Consider the following 10,253-nt stretch of genomic DNA (forward strand, 5'->3'; position numbering starts at 1 on the left):
TTCCCTACATTTAGCAACGTGAGCTACTCCAACAGACTATTAAATACCATGCGCAGCTTCACAGAAATAGTCTTAAAATATTTTCCAAAGGGAAAAGGTACCAGGAGGTCTCATAATTCCTGACAAATTAATTTGAAAATATATATGGGCATTAATGTTACACATTCCAAAGCACCTGCACTTCAAATAAGTGACTTCTCTCTATACATGTAACCTACAGTTAATGAAAATTGTTCATTTTGTTTTCTTCTTGATGCCTCTTGCTCCAAACCTTTGCCAGTGTTCTATTCCAATACACAATATATTGCTTCTATAACAGCAAACAAAAACAGAACACAACTGCATCATAGTAGAAATTTTAATGATTGCATTCTACTGCAGCTTATTCAACTGGAGGTGGGGTTTGGTGAAGATAGGCATCTTAAGGTAATAAATACATCATGCAATTTCTGTGCTTCTCTATTATCTTATTCCTTTGTCTTTGTCAGGGATGCAACTTTATAACATACTGAAATTTTCAATCCCAAATGTCTTCAGTAAATAGTAGCATTCATATTAGCAAGAGAAAAATTAAAATAATTAATTTTGATCCTTAATGTGGGACAGAAAATTTGACATAATGAAATGGAAATATACACAGGCTATGTAATTCAATTTCTCATGCAAGAATGTATTAAACTCTGAGGCTGAGTGTTTTAGAGAATTTGAAAAGGGAATCAAATGAAAGTTAAGACTAAAACCTGTATGCTTCTGTTAAAAATATGAGTCCAACTTCTGTGGAATTTCAGTCAGCCTCAGTATTTAACCTCGCTCTCACCTGGAATGACTGATATTGTTTTTAAAGCTTGGAGAACTCTGAATGTTCTCAACGCTGAGACATTGCCCAGGTCCACAAACTCTGTCACATATCTGTAATAGGGGAGTTCACACACAAACACAATGACAGCACACACAAAATTAAACAGAGGTGATGTAAAGCACCTACCATTTTACAGTTACCTCTTACCTGGGATTACAGAAATAGTTTTCAAAGCTCTCAATACTCTGAAAGTTCGAAGAGCTGAAACATTGCCTAAGTTTACAAATTCTGTTATATACCTGTAGGATTAAATCACAGTTATTCAGAATTAAGATAAAGTGCATACTACTTACCTGGACCTGTAACGCAGACTTTTTTTTTTTTTTTGAAAGGGGAAATTTTAAATGAAAGACTTACATTCATATTTTCATGTTTCAATCAAGTTTTCCCTAAGAAACAGACCCTTAAGTATTTCCACTGAATGCAAACTAAAAATAAAATTTATTTCCCTGACTTTATTTTTTAAATAATACTTAAAAGTGATTGTTCCATGAGAACTCCTCTTTTGTACTGTGGGAGAATCCACTAATTGTGCTGTGTGCTACATTAGTGTAAAATAATAAAATGGAAAAAGTTGAAACACAATTCAACTACAATTCATTTAAATAAGATAATCCGAACAATTTATTACAGGTTCAAAAAAAGTTCTAACTGATATTTTAAAGAAATTATATACTTACGCAAAGGAAATTACAATAAAATCAAGCCAGTTCCAGGGGTCACGAAGGCAAGTAAAATCATTTATACAGAAGCCTCTTGCAAGGATTTTTACCAGAAATTCAAAAGTATAAATTCCAGTGAAAGTGTACCTATGAGAAAACATCCAAGCAAAAGTTAGATTGTTGTTCAGTGATACAAGATCATGGGCATAAAGGAAAATCACTCAGAAACAGTGATTAGTACATGCACTGTAACAACAGTTACAAACTATCACTGTTTTCTCACTATTCCTCTGCAAGATAATTGGATTTATTTATTTATTTTATATGAAACATATTTTTTGCAGTTTCTGGTATGTAAGATTTTGAAATTTCAGCACAAATACTAATAATCATTACTAGCATGAAGAAATATTTTGCTCAAATAAAAATTTCAGCATGGTTGCCATGTCAGAAACTAAATCCATGAGTAAGTGAAACCTAGTGTTTACTACAGTTACTTGATGGCCAATCAGGCAGACTTGAGAATGTCAAACAATGATCCTCAGCAGAGGTATTTAAAGTGACTGTGCATCCCATTTTTAGATTTTGTTACACAAAATAAAGCTGCATCATAGGGGCCATAGAAAGCATCTTCCACACTGAAAAGCAGTAATTTCAAATTGAATGGCTATTTTCTCTCCCTGTTTCTTTTGTTTTCCTTTTTTTTTTTTTTCTTAATAAAAATGCTATAGGAAAAGCTCAAGAGGGAGAATGCATACAGTATTACTTGTACAAACATTCTGAACAAGAGTATTAATCAGAGTTTTGTTCAGAGAAAAAGGTTAACAATATCCCAGCTTCTTTCCTTCCTAGAGATTGCAGGTCTATGCTACTTTGAGCTGCAGCTAGGATCAAACTCCAGGCTAGAAAAAGGAGAATACTGATACTACACACAAGAGAAAGTAAAACTACATGCTCTAATACTACATGCTCATTTTATTCTAGCTCTTAGTTTAGCTTTTCATTTTTAAACCACTTTAAAAATTAATAGCTAATTTAAGTATACTTACTCTACATTCTTTGTCCAGTCTGGAAGGTTACTCCATGTCATAAATACACAGTTCGTCAAAATAGTGAGCATAATGAGCATGCTGAACAATGTTGACTGTAGTTAAGGAACATATTCATTTTAATGCTGTATTTGCATCACACAAAACATGAGGAATTTAACAGGCTACAGAATACTGACAATATATATGATACAAATCAAGTTTACTATCACTAGCAATGTCATAAATAATGCAAACATGTTTCACACTAACGATGGCTATACCACTAACTTTCTAATCAAGGTATACGTGCTGTGCATCTATCTGTTCCTCTGATTACAATCAGAAGGTTAAAGTGACGAATCTTAGCTCTGATTCATTTTGAGAGAAAGAATTAAGAGCAGGAATATTAAACTCTTAAGCAAAAAACACAGTGTTATTAAATATTAAAAAACCAGTAATAATTAAAAAAAACACTTGAAAAGGATATGAATGAACCAAAATCTTAATAGCTATTCTTCTAATAATATTGAAAGGAGATAAAAGGTACAAGGCAGGTGTGGCACTGAACCTGAAGATTGTCTTCCCTTTATTCAATACTATAAATGTCTTTACAAAAACCAAAAAGGAAATAGGAAATTAGGGATACATGTTACCAACTTTGCCATAAATACAGGCTGCACTTACACAAATATAGGTAGCCAAATTTATTTTTGGTAGAATTATACAAGCAAATATCAGATTCTAAATTTTCACATGAGCAATGAAAACCGAACACAAAACACTGTCTCTGTGCTCTTAAACGAAATCTGCATTTCAGCATTTTCCAGGATTAGGTAATTACATTTAAAATATAATTAAAATTTTGTAATTTTTAATATTAAAAATTTATCCAGCTACACTACTTGCACTTCAGATCAAGCTGGCAATGCAAAACAAAGCACCTAATTAACCATTTTTGGACACATATGAGCAACTATTTAACTATTTCAGTACTTTACAGCTGCTTCTGAGGTGAGACCTCCTTGGCTTTTAAAGGCTTTATTGCCTTTATTGCCTGTGCAGTCATCACTAGTACCATTTATGTAACTGTTTGCGATTGTGACTAGGAGACACAATGAGAATGTCATCTAACAAAATCTTAATTCAGTCTACATCTTATGATTATTTTCCCAAAAGGCTAATATCTGGAAACAAGTAGATTGTAACACTGAATCTGTTTTCTAATGATATTCTACTGTAAATAAATAAATAATTTAACAGTAGCGTTTGTGAAGCTGGAACAACAAAACTAAAAAAAACAAAGAACCCCACATTTCATTATTAGTCTTCAACATTCTGTACTAAAAAACAAACAAACAAACAAACAAAAACAAAACACCAAACACTGCTTTAACTTAGTTGCTTCTTACAGAGATAATATAGCTCTTTGGTCACTTACTTACATGCAAGATACATCTGTTGATTATCCAATACCTCATTTCAAGAACCTGTTCTAGTTTTTAATTCAACAAGCATTTTATTGATTTACACAATAAAATAATGACTCACTGCTTATTCTGTACTGCCTTTTTAATGTAAACTCAATTTTGCTTTCATTCTGAACATCATTACTCTTCTCATGCCTACATAAAAACATATTTTCTTCATTTGTACTTGCCAAAGTCATCACCCTTGCTCTTTTCTCCTTTTGTTATTATTATATCTATAAAAGAAACTCAGTTGTATTACAGTATATATGTATAAATATGAATTTATATATATATATATAAGTTTAGATTTTGCCTTCAGGTCTATATTGGGCCTATCCCACAGACTCAATATTGAAATACAAAGTACACAGTTTTGGTCTTTACACTCAGTCCCATGTGAGAAGTGAATGTGAGGTTACTCACCTGAATGTTATTTTTATACTGTTTTGCTGAACTGATACTGAGCCACAAATCCTCTTTTACATTAAAGAAATCCACAGCATTTATATAGAATTTCTAGGAAAACTTTGCATCTATGCCGATGTAAAGTGATTTTAAGAGGAATGATGCAGAGACTTTCAAGAACTTCCTTGCTCTGGGACATACTATTATTGAGGGCATATGACCTCAAATTGTCCTACCAGTGTCCTGCCTTCATGTTCCTCACAGGGCAGTGTGGGGAGGGATTACTTGCTGGGTAATTGGTATTAAAATAATCTCGATGACTAAAATCATGAGGAAAAATATAGCTGGCCAGAAAAATCACATCCTCCCTATAAGACTCAGAACAGTTCAAGGAGACCTGAAACAAACTCTAGCATAACAAACTCCCATCTGTAAGTGACACAAGCTGTTACCAATCCACAGAAATCACAGCACATGAAGCTGGCAATATGTGACAATAATATTTTTTTTTAACTATGTCCCTCCCTAGTCAAATAGAGTCTAAATTCTAACTTTTTGTAAAGCAAATATTTCTTAGATTTCAAGGAATGTTTGACAGTTTATTGTTTTCACAGATGACTGAACGAGCACTTTGTCCAGAGACTACCCTACTGAACTAGATCTTGGGTACTTTCTGTGTTTCCTAGAAACCCCAGGAACAGAGTAGCCAAACAGAGGAAGTTTTCAAATGCTTCAGCATTCAATCGTATTTGAAGAGATTAAAGGACATCTAATGCGAAATCTACCAACTCAAAATATCATAATAAGAAAACCTCAGTCATTAAAAGAAAAGCTCCTTTTTTAAAAAAGCAACTTAAGCAGAAGAGTTAGTCATATTTATAGCGTTTTCAAAATAATTAACATATCACATACTGCACAATACTTTCAACCAGGGCTTCTGACTACCTCCACACCAGAGCATTTATCACTTTATAGTTCAACAGGAGTGTTTGTGATGGGTTTGCCCTTGGCTGGGGAAAAAAGGACTCGTGGGTTGAGATAAGCACAATTTAATAACTAAACTAAAATAATATTGAAAATAATACTACATACAAATGTACAAATGAGTGATACACAGTGATACTGCCTCCCCCCACCCAATGACCTAGGCTCAGTCTGCTCCTGGCTAATGATCCCAAAGCAGGGAGAGTCCCGAAACCACACTCACGGAATGGAGATAACAGTCTGAGCGTCCCAGACCGAGAGCTGACCGGGGTGGCAGGGGGAAGGCCTTGGGAGAGCAACCACCTGGAGCAAGACGACCCAGAGCAAAAGAGATCTGGAACCAAAAGGGCTGATCTTCCGGAGGGTCCTCACCTATAGACTGGGCATGATGTGTATGTTATGGAATAGATGATTGGCCACTTTGGGTCTCAGTCCTGAACCTAAGATCAAATCCTAGGCTAGTAACTGAGGCTGTGCCCCCTCCAGCTTCTCCTGTTTGCAGACAGCCAGAGAAGCTGAAAGACCTTGGCATCCACGTAAACATCACTTTTTATCAGCTTTCTTCTGAGCACAAATCCAAAACACAGCCTCTTGCTAGCTATTATGAAGAAAGTTAACTCTGTCTCAGCTTAACCCAGGACAGTGTTCTAAGTACACTGTTAATATAGAACACTTACTTTTTTATTGATATAATATGGATCCAGGTCCTCCAGGGGCTCAGACACCATTCCTGGAGGAATATCACCATAGATAAATGGCAGTGTCTTTCCCGCCTCCAAGTCATTACTCGGCTTTGGGTGATTTTCTTCATGACCACCATCATCTTTATGCTCATCTTTGCCACAGTGAGACTTTTCTTCAGCAATACGTTTTTCAATAGCTGCAAGAGATTCTTTGGTGAAATAGAAGAAGCTGTCAGATCCTGGTGGTACCAGCATTGCCTGTGCCATCTTTTCATTCTGCAATTTTTAGATGTTTTTAGGCTCTTGTACAAGAAGGTCCTACGAGAACATGAGAAAAAAGAAACAGAAAATACAAGGCAACAGCAACAAAAATCCCAAATAAAAGCCTTTAAGCATAGTCATCATCTGCCTCTTTTCTAATTCTAAAGCACTGTAGGCAAGTATTTGAATTAATTGTCAGGTACCTTACAGAAAACCAGCTACTTTAGCTTTCCTTAAGTAAGGACATGGCAAACAGATACAAGTCATGAGGTAAAGAAAAAAATGAAAGGGGGAAAAAAAAAAAGATCAAATTTGCATACAGTTTGTCAACTCAGGTTAATAAAAACCTCCCAACAAGAAAAAAGGAAGGACATTCTTGCTTTTCCTAGCCTAAACATTAAGTTAAAACACGCTTTATTGTGAATAAGTAAGAAATGTGTTAACACAGCTATGGTTATGCAGGCAATGGTTACAAGTTCTAACATATGGACTTATACATCAGATTGGCACAGTACCTTAAAAAAAAACTTTGCAACTTACATTACAAAAGTAGAAAGAAAAAACATGCCCTTTCGATTACTCTTTTCATTTCTGATGGCAACAGCACTCCATCTGGTGGCTTATACTATGCTTGCTAAACTAATGTTTATACTATGCTATTAGACAGGTACGACAGAAACGTATTCTGTATCTGAAACCATATGCACAAGCTAAAAGCAACTGGGCTGAAGTTTAGTCTTTCCCTTTTGGGGTTTCCCGACTTGCATTTTCACAATTTTTAATGGTAATTTGGCCGTGATATGCTCCATAATTAATGAAGTTACAAGGGATGAAGGGGTTTAGATTTATACAAAAACCACAGCATGCTCTCCTCAAAGTTACAGTACTCTCTCTGAGGCCAGACATATTTACAAAAAACCTAAAAATAATATATTGATTAAATTACAACAAACAGTAAGTTTTCAACAGGTCACTTTTTTCCAGGTTTATATTTTCCGCTGTGAGAATGCAGTTAACACCCATAGGCGTAATATCTTCAGAACAAAACGATTTGATGAACAGAGACAAAATGGAACCCAGTCCTGCTTGCTGACATTGTTAAGTATTGCAGCCTCTGCCAACCTTGGCTGGCTGCTAGACTCACAGCAAGCTGCTCTCTCACTCCCACTCCTCAAAAGGAAGAATAAAGTGAAAAAGCACATGCATCAAGAGAGGAAGATCACTTCCCAGTTACCCTCAGGGGCAAAAGAGGCTTGACTTGGGGAAAAATAATTTATTGCCAATTAAAATAGATTTGGATGGTGAGAAACAAAAACAAAAACCTAAAAGAACTTCCCTCCCCTTACCCCTTTTTGCTAGGCTCAACTTCACTCCTTCATTCTCAAATGTTCTCCCTCCTCCCTCCCCAGGTGGCACGGGGAGGATGGGGAATGGGGGGCTGGGGTCAGACCACTGCAGTTGCTCTCTGCCGCTCCTTCCTCCTCACATTTTTCCCAAGCTCCAGAGTGGGTCCTTCCCACAGACTGCAGGGCTTCAGGATAAGACTGCTCCAACATGGGCTCTGCCCTGCCACAGTTACTTCAAGGAATATCCACCTGCTCTAGCTGAGCGGCCTCCACAGGCTGCAGTGGGGATATCCGCTCTGGCATGCTCCTCCACGGGCTGCAGGGAAATACCTGCTTCACCATGGCCTGTCCCCCCTGCTTCAGGGGAATCTCTGCTCCAGCACCTGGAGCCACTCCTCCCCCTCCTTCTTCACTGCCCTGGGTGTTCGCAGGGCTGTTTCTCACACTTTTTTCCTCACACTGACAGACGTCTTTTTGCCCTTTCTTGGCCATTTTCTCACAGGTGCCACCATCTTGGCTGCAGCGCTCAGCTGTGCCCTGTGGTGGGGCCGCTGGAGCCGGCTGGAAGCGGCTGTGTCCAGCCTGGGGCAGCCCTGGCCTCTCCTCACCGAGGCTGCCCCCGCAGCTCCCGCCAAAACTGGTGGTGCCACAGCCGCCCAGGACAGAAATATTGTGAATACTGCTCAGGGCGCTGTGAGGCCTAATTCCCAAGAGGAAAAAACCTGAAGCAGATTTAGATGAGTTGTTCCATTTGCTATAGGCTTCTGTCACCAGCAAGGTCACAGACTGAGCCTGTTCCACCCAGGAGGTGACAGCTGGCTAAAGACGTAATTTTTTTTCAGATCACAGTGTGAGCTCAATAGTAGGGACGTGCTGAGAAGGAAAAAAATGGATGACATACTTCTGCACAAAGTGTAACAGCTCCAAAGTCAATTAACACATGACACAATGAATCCCAGAAATCTGACTATTCTAGGTCAACTTTTAGGCAACTTTTATGTCAACTTAATGACAGTTGAGGAAATTTTCTATTTTTTAAGAATCTTCCAGCAGAAACTAAATTCTCACAGACATGCAACCCAACATTACACAAGCCATCCTCAAAATCAGCCCCTCAAGAGTGTGCACAGACCACAATCCTGCTCTTCCAGCTGAGCTACAACAGCTTCGAGTCCTTAGCAAATACTCTTTACCACAATAAAAGACACAAAAAAGGGGTCTTTGCACAGGCTAGTAAAGAGACGAGAAGTTTCCTAGCAAATAGCTGTAGAAACCAGACATTTTTCATGTCAGCCACAAAGCATTTTAGGAAAACACTGAAACATTTTTTCTCTGGAACAGAAAGCCCTAGAATGCCAAAGTCTTCCCTTATTTATTTAAAAATGAATTATTTTACCATGTCATCTTAAGGTGATTACCCAATTCTCACATGAAAGGTTTGATTGTTGTTTAGCCTTTTCCAGCAAACCCTTCTCAAATCCACAGCACCTGTGACCCTGAAGATTTGCTCAGCCATGCCTGGGCGGAGAACCAGTTGCATCGCAAAAGGTATTTTTCCTTCAGAAGCTGGACAACATCTGTGGCTCTAAATACCCAGAGAACATGCACCAGCAAAAAGGGAGAGAGATCTGTCTTACAAGGAAGGACACCAAGATCCTTCTCCATAAGCTTCACTTTTACCGAAGAGCTAAAAGGAGTAAAGCAAGTATTATTTGGTACCCTTAGGTCATTTATCTAGCTTACAAATCTGTTTTTCAGAAATAAAACGGGGATGAGTATTATCTGCTTCTTTATTTGTAAGCTGAAAATTCACAAGGATTTCCTTAGTGCGAGCAGTCATGTCTATTTAATTTTTTTTTTTTTAAGTCAAGGAAAGTTCATGCTAGCAGAAGCTTTTTCCTGCACCAAGGTGGCAGCAGTACTAAGTCAAACAGTAGGTTTTCCCCCAAGCTCCCATTCCTGCATGGTATATTAACCAATACTGTATGTATTGTAACAGAGTCTGAGGACTGCACTTATATAAAATTTGCCTTTTCTCTATTAAGTGATGCAAACTACAGTTAATACATATACAGGTATATGTAATCAGTCTACACACAGTTATTATCTAAAATTATTAAGATGGTTGCACAAACTCTTTTGGAGTATGAAGAGACAAGAGAGAAAGATTACAGTCATTAGAACAACTTCTATCAAATAAAATAGGAGCTGTACATACAGTGCTGCCCTGTTACAGTCATGCTGCCCTTTAGGGGCTAAATACAATACAGGTCTTTCAGTGCATCTACACACCACTGACCAGTCCACCATGCCTATGAACAAGCAGGGGCATACTTGGCAGTCTAAGAAATATTTAAGCAACTTTGTGTTTTCATGTCTATCTTCAGAAACAAAACAGACAGAAACAAACATATCAGCAAAAAGAAAGGGGAGATTTTCTTGGAGAATAAGACAAATATATACCACAACATCCAGCTAGTCTTTTGGTGGACGTGCTCATTACTTGCAGAAAGACTTTACAAAACTTAAAAAAATAGTTTTCTGGTCAACTTT

The 10,253-nt window shown here is 37.4% G+C and overlaps 1 pseudogene; it reads right to left on the reverse strand.

Annotated features, from left to right (window-relative positions):
* Window positions 1-6,360, reverse strand: part of LOC104467969 — a 45,279-nt pseudogene extending 38,919 nt beyond the window's left edge.
* Between the last annotated feature and the right edge of the window lie 3,893 nt (window positions 6,361-10,253).

This window comes from Pterocles gutturalis, unplaced genomic scaffold (assembly GCF_000699245.1).
Source record: "Pterocles gutturalis isolate BGI_N339 unplaced genomic scaffold, ASM69924v1 scaffold4874, whole genome shotgun sequence".
In the NCBI taxonomy this organism is placed as follows: Eukaryota; Metazoa; Chordata; class Aves; order Pterocliformes; family Pteroclidae; genus Pterocles; species Pterocles gutturalis.